Here is a 14,238-nt window from a genome sequence, read left to right as displayed (position 1 = left end):
CCCACCGATTCACCACCTTCTGTCTACAGAAATTCCTCCTCATCTCCTTCCTAAAGGAATGTCCTTTAATTCTGAGGCTGTGCCCTCTGGTCCTGGACTCTCCCACAAGTGGAAACATCCTCTCCACATCCAGCTTATCCAGACCTTTCACTATTTGGTAACTTTTGGTCCCGTGTCGATAGTGGATGCGAAGGTGGGGTGACTGATGCGGTCGGGTGATCGGTGGTGGGCATGGACTCGACATCAGTGATCGGAGCAGAATTAGGCCATTCGGCCCGTCCCATCAAGTCTACTCCACCGTTCAATCATGGCCGGTCTATCTCTCCCTCGTCACCCCATTCTCCTGCCTTCTCCCCGTAACCTCTGACACCCGCCCTGGACTGGGCTGGATGAAGGACTGGATTAAGAAGGAACAGAGAGGAAATGATGGTTACCGTGTTAACCTGAGCAATAAAAATCTCACAGAGGGAGGACACTTGGGGTTTGCGTGGAAGTTTACTTACAGCAGGATTGTAAATTCATGCATTAGAATATCCTGAGGTCTTCTTGGGCATCGTAGAGCGAATCAATCTGAGCCTTGTCCTTGTACAGACGGTCGACAGATGGATTTCCAGGATACAGCCTTCCTGGAGATTATTATGCAATTAAATTGCAAAGCACCAGGAGGCTTGGCTTTACTGGATCGCATTTGCTTCAACTTTCGAAATGTTCTACTCAAATCTGACTCTAGTCTTACTGACCGTCGTAGAGATTCTTCAGACCCAGACCAATAAATCGCTTTGAAAGCTAACATAGCTGCAAAGTTACATCATCAAATGTCTTAAAGGTCTCCTTCACAAAATGATATAACCATTCACGGGGAAAATTGTGATTGCCTTCAAAATAGCAGTGATAGCTTTAACTGTGACAGCCTTACAAATTCCATTTTAAATAATGTGATAGATACAATTTTAAAAATTCAGTTTACACAAGGATACAAGGATTGGATAGTTAGTCAGTTTAGTTCATTATCACGTGTACTGAGGTACAGTGAAAAGCATGTTTTGTTGCGTGCTAACCAGTCAGCGGAAAGTCATGATTACAATCAAGCCGCCCACAGTGTACAGATACAGGGTAAAGGGAACGATGTTTAGTGCAAGATAAAGTCCAATTAAAGATAGTCCGAGGGTCTCCAATCAAGCAGAGGGAAATGGGCCAAACAAATGCAGGTGGGATTAGTGTAGATGGGGCATCTTGGTCGTCAGGGGCAAGTTGGGCCGAAGGGCCTGTTTCCCTGTTCTACAACTCTATGACTCTATGAAGTTTACGTTAGAGTTAGGGTTAGGGTTATGCAACTTGCTAGCTCGACACAATGCAGTTTTGATCTCCAAATTTGAGGAAGGATATTCTTGCTATTGAGGGCGTGCAGCGTAGGTTTACTAGGTTAATTCCAGGAATGGCGGGACTGTCATATGTTGAAAGATTGGAGCGACTAGGCTTGTATACACTGGAATTTAGAAGGATGAGAGGAGAACTTATCGAAAGGTATGATTATTAAGGGGTTGGACACGTTAGAGGCAGGAAACATGTTCCCAATGTTGGGGGAGTCCAGAACAAGGGGCCACAGTTTAAGAATAAGGGGTAGGCCATTTAGAACTGAGATGAGGAAAAACTGTTTCAGTCAGAGAGTTGTGAATCTGTGGAATTCTCTGCCTCAGAAGGCAGTGGAGGCCAATTCTCTGAATAGATAGAGCTCTTAAGGATAGCGGAGTCAGGGGGTATGGGGAGAAGGCAGAAACGGGGTACTGATTGAGAATGATCAGCCATGATCACATTGAATGGCGGTGCTGGCTCGAAGGGCCGAATGGCCTCCTCCTGCACCTATTGTCTATTGTCTATTGTAACGGTGAAAGCAACAGGTGTCCTAAGTTTTCTGAGACACAACTTTTATCATTGTTCAACTTCTATCAAGGAGAAGTTATACTTCACCCTTGTTAGACCACATTTGGACTACGCAGTTGCAGCTTGGGACCCATACACAATAAAAAACATTTCTTCCATCGAACATGTCCAAAGACGGGCAGTTGGTTTTGTTACACATACCTATGAGAGAGAGAAGCGTGTGTTACCCAACTTTTACATTCATTAGGGTGGAACACTCCCCAAGGCAGACGTAAAGCCCATCCACGTTTGACCTGTTTTTACAAAATATTAAATGGTCAGCTCGACATAGATGACCACATCTACACCAAACCCAAACCCTATCAGGAGTGGACGAGGACATTCGATTCCATTTGAGATACCAGCTATCAAGACAGATGTGTATAGCAATCCATTCTTCCCTCGCACAATCAAAGCATGGAATAGTCTTCACCCTACTATAGTTACTCAACCAGACACAACTACATTTAAGGCAGCTTTTCTCCAAGAAGCCCTTCTTGTTTAAGTCCATACTCCGCCACCTCCAGTTTAAATTCCATTTGGAATATTTTGGAGGAGCAAGAACCAAGAACAGACCTCCCTCTGGTGGGTTTTGGTTCTAGTGGACCAAAGATCCCGCTGCACCATCCCTCCCTTCCTCCGCTAGTTGTCCAGCAAACTGGTGGCACATGGCCAAAGTTTCCGGCAGCAAACAAGCTGCCAGAGGAGGTAGTGTAGAAAGGAACTGCTGATGCTGGATTATACCGAAGGTAGGCACAAAGTGCTGGAGTAACTCAGTGGGTCAGGCAGCATCTCTGGAGAAACGGATGGATGACGTTTCGGTTCGGAACGGGTCCAAAGAAGGGTCCCGACCTGCAATGTCACCCATCTTTTTTTCTCTAGAGATGCTGCCTGACCCGCTGAGTTACTCCAGCACTCTGTGAAACGTCACCTATCCATGTTCTCCAGAGATGCTGCCTGACCCGCTGAGTTACTCCAGCACTCTGTGAAACGTCACCTATCCATGTTCTCCAGAGATGCTGCCTGACCCGCTGAGTTACTCCAGCACTCTGTGAAACGTCACCTATCCATGTTCTCCAGAGATGCTGCCTGACCCGCTGAGTTACTCCAGCACTCTGTGAAACGTCACCTATCCATGTTCTCCAGAGATGCTGCCTGACCCGCTGAGTTACTCCAGCACTCTGTGAAACGTCACCTATCCATGTTCTCCAGAGATGCTGCCTGACCCGCTGAGTTACTCCAGCACTTTGTGCCTCTTGCCATAGGAGGTAGTTGAGTCAGGAACTATAACAACATTTAAAAGGCCTTTGGACAGGTATATGGATAGGAACGTTTTAAGGGGATGTGGGCCAAACGCTGGTGGGACTGGTGTAGATGGGGCTTTTTGGCCTGTTTCCATGATGTATGACTCCATGACTCTAAGTACATCGTGCCAAATTAGTTCACAGCATCTGTTGCTCCGTGGGAACAGAGGGCTTGTAGCAGGGCCATTTCTTCCTGTTATAAATGGTCTGGCACCTAACTCATGTCAGACGATGGCGATTTCCATTTGCCACATTTTCATATTTCCATTGTTTTACCAAATGCATTATTATCCTCTGATCTCAGGCCACCATGTTCCCTTCGTCCTTTATCTGGCAGTTCAGATCTCCAATTAATGGCCCATAGCAAACAGGATCTTGTAGGCTCCATAATTGAGACCAGAGAATTGGAACACTATTTAATTCTCCCCAAAACGGGGCGTACCATAAGACTAGCCTCGTAGCTGAACGGCTCTACAGTAGGTGCACTTCACTGAACTCCTGCTCTCAGTCTGCTAAGGTCTACCATATCTCCTGGGTTGTTCACCATTTTAATTCCCCTTCTTATTCCCAAGCTGACCTTTCTGTCCTGGGCCTCCTCCACTGCCCTAGTGAGACCACACGCAAAATGGAGGTTGTGGCAGTGGAGAGAGAGAGAGAGAGAGAGCAGCATGAAGTACGGGGCCTGTCCCGTGTGGGGCAGGGAGGGCCGTGTGCGGCCGGTGGGCTCTGTGGCTTCCAGCTTCTTTACAACCCCCCCCCCCACCAACCCCCAATGACCGCTTCACCCACCCACTCTGTTATAGTGGATCATGTGCTTTAACGGACACCAACTTCACCCCCTGGTCCATTATTGTGTGGGTTTGCTGCATGAGCCTTCACACTTGAGTAGTGAAGCCAGCGTTTGTTTAAAACTCGGATTTTGCACGTTATTCTGCAGATTACATCTTTGGCCAGCGAGCACTGGCTAAGACCCTGAGTTGCTTTATTTACGATTCATGTATACTTTGTGGAAAGAGCTAGCAGCCGTGAAGATTGAGGTGACATAACTGGAGCTTAATCTTGTGATCTGAGTTGTTGTCGACCCTCTGACCCAGAACTGACCATTTGTGCAGCAGTTTCCCAGCGTCAATTAATGTAAACGTCAGATGAAGGGATTAAAAGTACCATTGGCAAATTTGCAGGTGATACAAAGCTGGGCGGCAGTGTGAACTGTGAGGAAGATGCTATGAGGTTGCAGGGTGACTTGGACAGGTTGTGTGAGTGGGCGGATGCATGGCAGATGCAGTTTAATGTGGATAAGTGTGAGGTTATCCACTTTGGTGGCAAGAATAGGAAGGCAGATTATTATCTGAATGGTGTCAAGTTAGGAAAAGGGGACGTACAACGAGATCTGGGTGCCCTAGTGCATCAGTCACTGAAAGGAAGCATGCAGGTACAGCAGGCAGTGAAGAAAGCCAATGGAATATTGGCCTTCATAACAAGAGGAGTTGAGTATAGGAGCAAAGAGGTCCTTCTACAGTTGTATAGGGCCCTAGTGAGACCGCACCTGGAGTACTGTGTGCAGTTTTGGTCTCCAAATTTGAGGAAGGATATTCTTGCTATTGAGGGCGTGCAGCGTAGTTTTACTAGGTTAATTCCCGGAATGGCGGGACTGTCGTATGTTGAAAGACTGGAGCTCAGAAGGCAGTGGAGGCCAATTCTCTGAATTCATTCAAGAGAGAGCTAGATAGAGCTCTTGAGGATAGTGGAGTCAGGGGGTATGGGGAGAAGGCAGGAAGGGGGTAATGATTGAGAATGATCAGCCATGATCACATTGAATGGTGGTGCTGGCTCGAAAGGCCGAATGGCCTCCTCCTGCACCTATTGTCGATTGTCTATTGACTAGAATGACTGGAATTTAGAAGGATGAGAGGGGATCTTATTGAAAGTCGTCTTGTTGAGTCTCATTGTCTGTAACTCTTTTTAACCTGGCAGCTATACAAATAAATTGACTTGACTTGACTTGACACAGCTAACAATGGCCTGTTTTCTTTATCATCGTTATTTTTTTGCATATCTTTCACTCATTTGTTCCACATCTCTCTAGATCACCGTCTAGGATCTCTCGTATCCCTTTCCCCTGACTCTCAGTCTGAAGAAGGGTCTCGACCCGAAACGGCGCCTATTCCTTTTCTCCAGAGATGCTGCCTGGCCCGCTGAGTTACTCCAGCTTTCTGTGCCTATCTTATGTTCTCCAGTGATGCTGCCTGACCTGCTGAGTTACTCCAGCACTCTGTGTCCTTTTGTGTATGAACCAGAACCTGCAGTTGTGTTTTTCTACAACTTAGATGGATGGATATGATTTTATAATCGCTCTCCATCACTTGTAATGTTGTGACAACTGAGCCTGCCTTGACTGGGGAATTATCCATTTATCCCCAGTTGAAATGGCTGTTACAGTGTCCCTTTATACAGTCGGATGGTTTAATGTTCCTGGGATGGTTGTCTAACAGTTAGTCTGACCTCAGAGGAAACTAAGGGAAAATGGAACAAATTTATATGAATTATACGAGATGTGAAATTGAATGTCCAAATAAGGTCATAAAGTCATAAGGAATAGGAGTAGAATTAGGCCATTCGGCCCATCAAGTCATGTCTGCCATTCAATTTTGAGGAAGGATATTCTTGCTATTGAGGCCGTGCAGTGTAGGTTCACTAGGTTAATTCCCGGAATGGCGGGACTGTCGTATGTTGAAAGACTGGAGCGACTACGCTTGTATACACTGGAATTTAGAAGGATGAGAGGGGATCTTATTGATACTTTTTATGATTATTAAGGGATTGGACACGTTAGAGGGATTGGACACGTTTGGAGGCAGGAAACATTTTCCCAATGTTGGGGGAGTTCAGAACCAGGGGCCACAGTGTAAGAATAAGGGGTAGGCCATTTAGAATGGAGATGAGGAAAAACGTTTTCAGTCAGAGAGTTGTAAATCTGTGGAATTCTCTGCCTCAGAAGGCAGTGGAGGCCAATTCTCTGGATGCTTTCAAGAGAGAGCTAGATAGAGCTCTTAAGGATAGCAGAGTCAGGAGGTATGGGGAGGAGGCAGGAACTGGGTACTGATTGTGAATGATCAGCCATGATCACATTGAATGGTGGTGCCGGTTCGAAGGGCCGAATGGCCTACTCCTGCACCCATTGTCTATTGTCTAATGTCTATTGTCATTCATGGCTTATCTGTCTCTTGCTCCTAACCCCATTCTCCTGCCTTCTCCCCATAAGCCCTGACACCCTTACTAATCAAGGGCACTCCGATATTGCAGAGATCGCCAAGATCAGGAGGGGAATAGATAGGGTGAATGCACAGAGTCTTTTACCCAGAGCAGGGGAATCAAGAACCGGAGGACATAGGTTTAAGGTGAGAGTGGAAAGATTTAATGGGAACCTGAGGGGAAATATTCTCACACAGAGGGTGGTGGGTGCATGGAACGAGCAGCCAGAGGAGGTAGTGCAGAAAGGAACTGCAGATGCTGGTTTATACTGAAGATAGACGCAAAGTGCCGGAGTAACTCAGAGGGCCAGGCAGCATCTCTGGAGAAAAAGGATGGGTGAAGTTTCGGGGTCGGAAGAAGGGTCCTGACCTGAAACATCACCCATCTTTTTTCTCCAGAGATGCTGCCTGAACCACTGAGTTACTCCAGCACTTTGTGCTTCTTGCCATAGGCGGTAGTTGAGTCAGGAACTATAACAACATTTAAAAGACCTTTGGACAGGTATATGGATAGGAACGTTTTAAAGGGATGTGGGCCAAACACTCACAGGTGGGACTGGTGTAGATGGGGCTTTTTGGCCTGCTTCCATGTTGCATGACTCCATGACTCTTAGTACATCGTGCCAAATTAGTTCACAGCATCTGTTGCTTCGTGGGAACAGAGGGTTTGTAGCAGGGCCATTTCTTCCTGTTATAAATGGTCTGGCACCTAACTCATGTCAGACGATGGCGATTTCCATTTGCCACATTTTCATATTTCCATTGTTTTACCAAATGCATTGTTATCCTCTGATCTCAGGCCACCATGTACCCTTCGTCCTTTATCTGGCAGTTCAGATCTCCAATTAATGGCCCATAGCAAACAGGATCTTATAGGCTCCATAATTGAGAGAGACCAGAGAAATGGTACACTATTTAATTCTCCCACAAACAGGGGGTATCACAAGAATAGCCTCGTAGCTGAACGACTCTACAGTAGGTGCACTTCACTGAACTCCTGCTCTCAGTCTGCTAAGGTCTACCCGATCTCCCGGTTGCTCACCATTTTAATTCCCCTTCTTATTCCTACGCTGAACCTTTCTGTCCTGGGCCTCCTCCAATGCCATAGTGAGACCACACGCAAAATGGAGTGAAAGCACCTCATATTCCTTATAGCTTACAACCCAGCAGTGTGATTCAGTTTTAGTTTCGTTTAGTTTAGCTTGGATTAGTTTAGATTTTTAGATTTTGAGATTCAGCGCAGAAACAGGCCCTTCGGCCCACCAGGTCCGCGCCGCCCAGCGATCCCCGCACACTAACACTATCCTACACCCTCTAGGGACAATATTTACATTTGCCCAGCCAATTAACCTACAAACCTGTACGTCTTTGGAGTGTGGGAGGAAACCGAAGATCTCGGAGAAAACCCACGCAGGTCACGGGGAGAACGTACAAACTCCGTACAGACGGCGCCCGTAGTCAGGATCGAACCTGAGTCTCCAGCGCTGCATTCGCTGTAAGGCAGCAACTCTACCGCTGCGCCACCGTGCTGCCCTAGTTTAGTTTAATTTAGTTTTGTTTAGTTTGTTTTCACGTGTATCGAGGTACAGTGAAAAGCTTTTTGTCGGGTGCAGAAAGACAATACACAATTACAATCGAGCCATTTGCAGTGTACAGATACATGATAAGGGGATAACGTTTAGTGCAAGGTAAAGCCAGCAAAGTCCGATCAAGGATAGTCCGAGGTTCACCGATGAGGTGGATAGTAGTTCAGCACGGCTCACTGGTTGTGGTAGGATGGTTGAGTTGCCTGATAACAGCTGGGAAGAAACTGTCCCTGAATCTGGAGGTGTGCGTTTTCACACTTCAGTACCTCTTGCCCGATGGGAGAGGGGAGAAGAGGGAGTGGCCAGAGTGAGAGTCATCCATGATTAAGCTGCTGGCCTTGCCGAGGCAGGGTGAAGTATAAATGGAGTCAATGGAAGGTTACCAAGGTTGGCTTGTGTGATGTTCTGGGCATTGAATTCTCTAATTTTAGGTAACATGTAACTAACCTTCCCAAACTCTCACCCCCTTTCTCCCTGACTGGTGCCCCCCTCCCCCCTTTTTGTTCCCCTTCCCTTCCCTCCCCTGAGCTCCACCCAGACTCCCACCTCATTCTCTCCTCCACCCACCCCTCTCCGGCTTCACCATCAGCAGCTCCACAAACCTGAACTTCAACAGGACCTCATTGTTATATCTTTGCACTAAACGTTGAACCCTTTATCTGTGTACTGAGATTGTAGTCTTTGACTGGATAGCATGCAAACAAAACTCTTCACTGTATCTCAACAATAAACTTGGCAAAAATTGCAGCAGGATCTTGGTTGGTTGGGCAGGTGTATGGATTTTCACACAAAGGGTGGTGGGTGTATGGAACAAGCTGCCGGAGGAGGTAGTTGAGGAGTTGGGACTATCCCAATGTTTAAGAAACATTTGGACAGGTACATGGATAGGACATACCCTCTGGGTCTTCATTCCACATATGGACCCCCTTTTTGTCGAAAAATGGTACAGAGAAGATTTACGAGGATGTTGCCAGGACTAGAGGGTGTGAGCTCCAGGGAGAGGTTGAGTAGGCTGGGACTCTATTCCTTAGAGCGCAGGAGGATGAGGGGTGATCTTATAGAAGTGTATAAAATCATGAGAGGAATAGATCGATAAAAGATGCACAGAATCTCTTGCCCAGAGTAGGTGAATCAAGGACAAGATGACATAGGTTTAAGGTGAAGCGGAAAAGGTTTAATAATAATCTGAGGGGTAACTTTTTAACACAAAGGGTGGTGGGTGCATGGAGCAAGCTGCTGGAGATGGTAGATGAGGCATGGACTATCACAACATCTATGAAACATTTGGATGTACATGGATAGGACAGGTTTAGAGGGATATGGACCAAACACAGGCTGGTGTAGAAAGGACATGTTGGTCAGTGTGGGCAAGTTGGGCCGATGGGCCTGTTTCCACACTGTATGACTCAATAACTAAGCCAAAACGAAGAAGGGTTCTGACCCGAATCATCATTCATCCATGTTCTCCAGAGATGCCTGCCTGACACGTTGAGTTACTCCAGCACTCCAGTGTCCTTTTAACCTCCATTATTAACAGTTGGTTCCGACATCCATCTGATAAAGGATAAAGGATGGTGTGTGCAGGAAGGAACTGCAGATGCTGGTTAGAACCAAAGATAGACACGAAACGCTGGAGTAACTCAGCGGGACAGGCAGCATCTCTGGCGAGAAGGAATGGGTGACGTTTCGGGTCGAGACCCTTCTTCAGCCATCTGCTGGTGGAGATTGCAATGTGGAGTTGTGTAGGAAAAAAAACTGCAGATGCTGGTTTAAATCGAAGGTAGGCACAAAATGCTGGAGTAACTCAGCGGGCCTGAGTGACTCCAGCATTTTGTGTCGACCTGCAATGTGGAGTTGGGTCAGTTCTCATGTAAAAATACAGTTGGAGTTTGTGACAGGATAATAGTCCACAAACTCTTTGAAGCACTTCCCTCTGGAAGGCGACTCCGGACTGTCAAAGCAGGCACAGCCGGACATAAAAACAGCTTTTTACCACAAGCAGGAGCTCTACTCAACAGCCAAAAGTCTGTAGCCTCCTTTTGCTCTGGTATTTTATTTCATTCTTCACATGTGTAAAGTATAATGTTTCATTCTTAATTGCTTACTGTAGGTCCTGTTGTTACTTGCAGGCAAAGCACCAAGGCAAATTCCTTGTATGTATACATACTTGGCTAATAAAATTTATTCAATTCAATTCCATTCCATTCCATTCAATTCAATTCAATTCAATTCCATTCCATTCCATTCCATGTTTTAAAAGAAGGAGATGAAATAGTCAGGGCCCTTTTTCATCTGACTTTGTTCTCCCTGCTGTCAGTGTGTTTACAAGTAACAGATGCCAGGCAGCATTTCAAGTATTGGAGGCAGCCATGATGTTCAATTCTCATTCCTGTTCCTCTTTTCTCCCAACCCATTAATCTGTGTGCTCAGACGAGCAGTAACTCATGGGGCAGGAGGTTAAATCCTGCACTGTACATTGTCGGAACAGAGGAGGACAACGTGGCTGTGATCATGGATCTGATTCTTCATTGATCGGAGAGAATACGTTCAACTTATTAGATAGAAAGTGTGCTCAGAAACAAACCATTCTCTATTGCAGTGCCAGTCGACCTTGTGTTTTCAATAGTGTAAGAAAATAACTGCAGATGCTGGTACAAATCGAAGGTATTTATTCACAAAGTGCTGGAGTAACTCAGCGGGTCAGGCAGCATCTCAGGAGAGAAGGAATGGGTGACGTTTCGGGTCGAGACCCTTCTTCAGACTGTCTTCAATATATCACTATCTCTAAACTGAACCAGTTTAAGCAAAGCTAAACCAGTTTATGTTTATAAATTCATAAGTTATAGGAGCAGAATTAGGCCTTTCAGCCTATTAAGTCTACACCATTCAATCAGAGCTGATCTATCTTTCCCACCGAACCCCATTCTCCTGCCTTCTCCCCATAACCCCTGGCACACGCACTAATCAAGAAACTGTAAATCTCTGCCTTAAGATATCCACTGACGGCCTCCACAGCCTTCTGCGGCAATGAATTCCACACATTCATTCTCATCTCCTTCCCTTTTATTCGGAGGCTTGTCCGTCTCTGAATGCGTCCCTGCGAACAGCCCGTATATTAGCAGAGTCCACTGTGACAGAGCTGTTCGGAATAAATAAATCGTGACAGGGACCCTCCAGACTGTCTTTGCAACTCCACACTCTGTGAAGAGGTGGGCAACCGTCTCCTCTCCAGATCAGCCGTCCCGAGACTGCAAGAAATTGCAGCAAATTGTGGACGCAGTCCAGACCATCACACAAACCAACCTCCCTTCCATTGACTCCATTTGTACCTCACGCTGCCTCGGCAAGGCCACCAGCATAATCAAGGATGAGTCACACCCCGGCCACTCCCTCTTCTCCCCTCTCCCATCAAGCAAAAGGTACAGAAGTGTGAAAACGCACACCTCCAGATTCAGGGACAGTTTCTTCCCAGCTGTTATCAGGCAACTGAACCATCCTACCACAACCAGAGAGCAGTGCTGAACTACTATCTACCTCATTGGTGACCTTCGGACTATCTTTGATCGGACTTTGCTGGCTTTACCTTGTACTAAATGTTATTCCCTTGTCATGTATCTGTACACTGTAAATGGTTCGATTGTAATCATGTATTGTCTTTACGTTGAAGATAGACACAAAAAGACAATAGACAATAGGTGCAGGAGGAGGCCATTCGGCCCTTCGAGCCAGCACCACTGAAGTAACTCAGTGGGACAGGCAGCATCTCTGGAGAAAAGGAATAGGTGATGTTTCGGGGAGAAGGCAGAAACGGGGTACTGATTGAGAGTGATCAGCCATGATCGCATTGAATGGCGGTGCTGGCTCCAAGGGCTGAATGGCCTACTCCTGCACCTATTGTCTATTGTCTATTGAGACCCTACGCTGGCTGGTTAGCACGCAACTAAAGCTTTTCTCTGTACCTCGGTACACGTGACAATAAACGAAACTGATAACTGAGTTAAAGTGTGCTGATATCCCTTTTAGTCTTTTGTATAAACTGGTCTTTGACTTATTATTCATGTGCACAGGTCAGTGTAAAAAATTCTTGATGGGCCACATCATCCAAGTGAATATTTTCTTTTCTTTTTTCCATCAGATTTATGCAAGGAATTGGCACAAGATTAATATCAGGTGCTGTTTTTCACAGGAGGGTAATTTACATGCAGAGTAATCTTGTAATCTTAAGGTCATGGTAGACATATAACATATATAACATATAACAACTACAGCATGGAAACAGGCCTGTCCGGCCCTACCAGTCCACGCCGACCATTTTCCCTGACCTAGTCTCATCTACCTGCACTCAGACCATAACCCTCTAATCCCCTCCTATCCATATACCTATCCAATTTACTCTTAAATAATAAAATCGAGCCAGCGTCCACCACTTCCACCGGAAGCCCATTCCATACAGCCACCACCCTCTGAGTAAAGAAGTTCCCCCTCATGTTACCCCTAAACCTTTGTCCCTCAATTCTGAAGCTATGTCCCCTTGTTGGAATCTTCCCCACTCTCAAAGGGAAAAGCCTACCCACGTCAACTCTGTCCGTCCCTCTCAAAATTTAAAAAACCTCCATCAAGTCCCCCCTCAACCTTCTACGCTCCAGAGAATAAAGACCCAACCTGTTCAACCTCTCTCTGTAGCCTAAGTGCTGAAACCCAGGCAACATTCTAGTAAATCTCCTCTGTACCCTCTCCATTTTGTCGACATCCTTCCTATAATTTGGCGACCAGAACTGCACACCATACTCCAGATTCGGCCTCACCAATGCCCTGTACAATTTTAACATTACATCCCAACTTCTATACTCGATGCTCTGATTTATAAAGGCAAGCATACCAAACGCCTTCTTCACCACCCTATCCACATGAGATTCCACCTTCAGGGAACAATGCACAGTTATTCCCAGATCCCTCTGTTCCACTGCATTCCTCAATTCCCTACCATTTACCCTGTACGTCCTATTTTGATTTGTCCTACCAAAATGCAGCACCTCACACTTATCAGCATTAAACTCCATCTGCCATCTTTCAGCCCACCCTTCCAAAAGGCCCAAGTCTCTCTGTAGACTTTGAAAATCTACCTCACTATCAACTACTCCACCTATCTTAGTATCATCTGCATATTTACTAATCCAATTTGCCACACCATCATCCAGATCATTAATGTAAATGACAAACAACAGTGGACCCAACACAGATCCTTGGGGTACTCCACTAGACACTGGCCTCCAACCTGACATACAATTGTCAACCGTTACCCTCTGGTATCTCCCATTCAGCCATTGTTGAATCCATCTTGCACCTTCTGCCTAAAATCTGGCAACAGAAATCCAACTGCTTATGAGCCACGGTCTCATGAACAGATGATTAGAAGAATCTTTCCCTGTTGTTGTGGACTCGATTCAGGAGTGAATTCTGTTTGCGCGACTTAAAAATCGAGTTTAATTAAAAATTAGGACATTTGAAAATGTGATGCGTGGAGAGGCGTTCAAATGTTTTACAAAGTAATGGTGGCACACGTACATGGCCAATTGCATTCCTGCTCAAGCAAACCAAATAAAGCAACGAGGGTCTTTCTGTTATAGACACAAAATGGTGGATTAATTCAGCGGGACAGGCAGCATCTCTGGAGAGAAGGAGTGGACAGACGACGTATTGGGTCAGGACCCTTCTTCAGTCCCAGCCCACAACGTCGTTGGGCCATTCCCTCCGCAGATGCTGCCTGACCTCCCGAATTTCTCCAGCACTTTGTGTTTTGATCAGCATCTGCAGTTCCTCGTGGCGGGATGTGAAGAAGGAACTGCAGATGCTGGTTTAAACCGAAGACAGACACAAAATGGTGGTGTAACTCAGCGGGACAGGCAGCGTCTCTGGAGAGAAGGAATGGGTGACGTTTCGGGTCGAGTCCCTTCTTCAGACTGAGAGTCTGGGGAGAGGGAGACACGGAGATGTGGAAGGGCAAGGTGTGAAAACGAGAGATCAAAGGGGACGAAGGTGAAGGAAAATGTAGACTAGATCACTGTTAGCGAGGGGGAGGTGACAACAAAGCAAACAGGGATAAAATGTAATCAGGAGGACAGTCAAACTAGTCAGATAACTAGGGTGGGGGAGGGACGGAGAGCGAGGGAAAGCAAG

This window comes from Rhinoraja longicauda, chromosome 11 (genome assembly GCF_053455715.1).
Source record: "Rhinoraja longicauda isolate Sanriku21f chromosome 11, sRhiLon1.1, whole genome shotgun sequence".
Taxonomy (NCBI): Eukaryota; Metazoa; Chordata; class Chondrichthyes; order Rajiformes; family Arhynchobatidae; genus Rhinoraja; species Rhinoraja longicauda.
Note: the sequence above shows the minus strand (reverse complement) of the source record.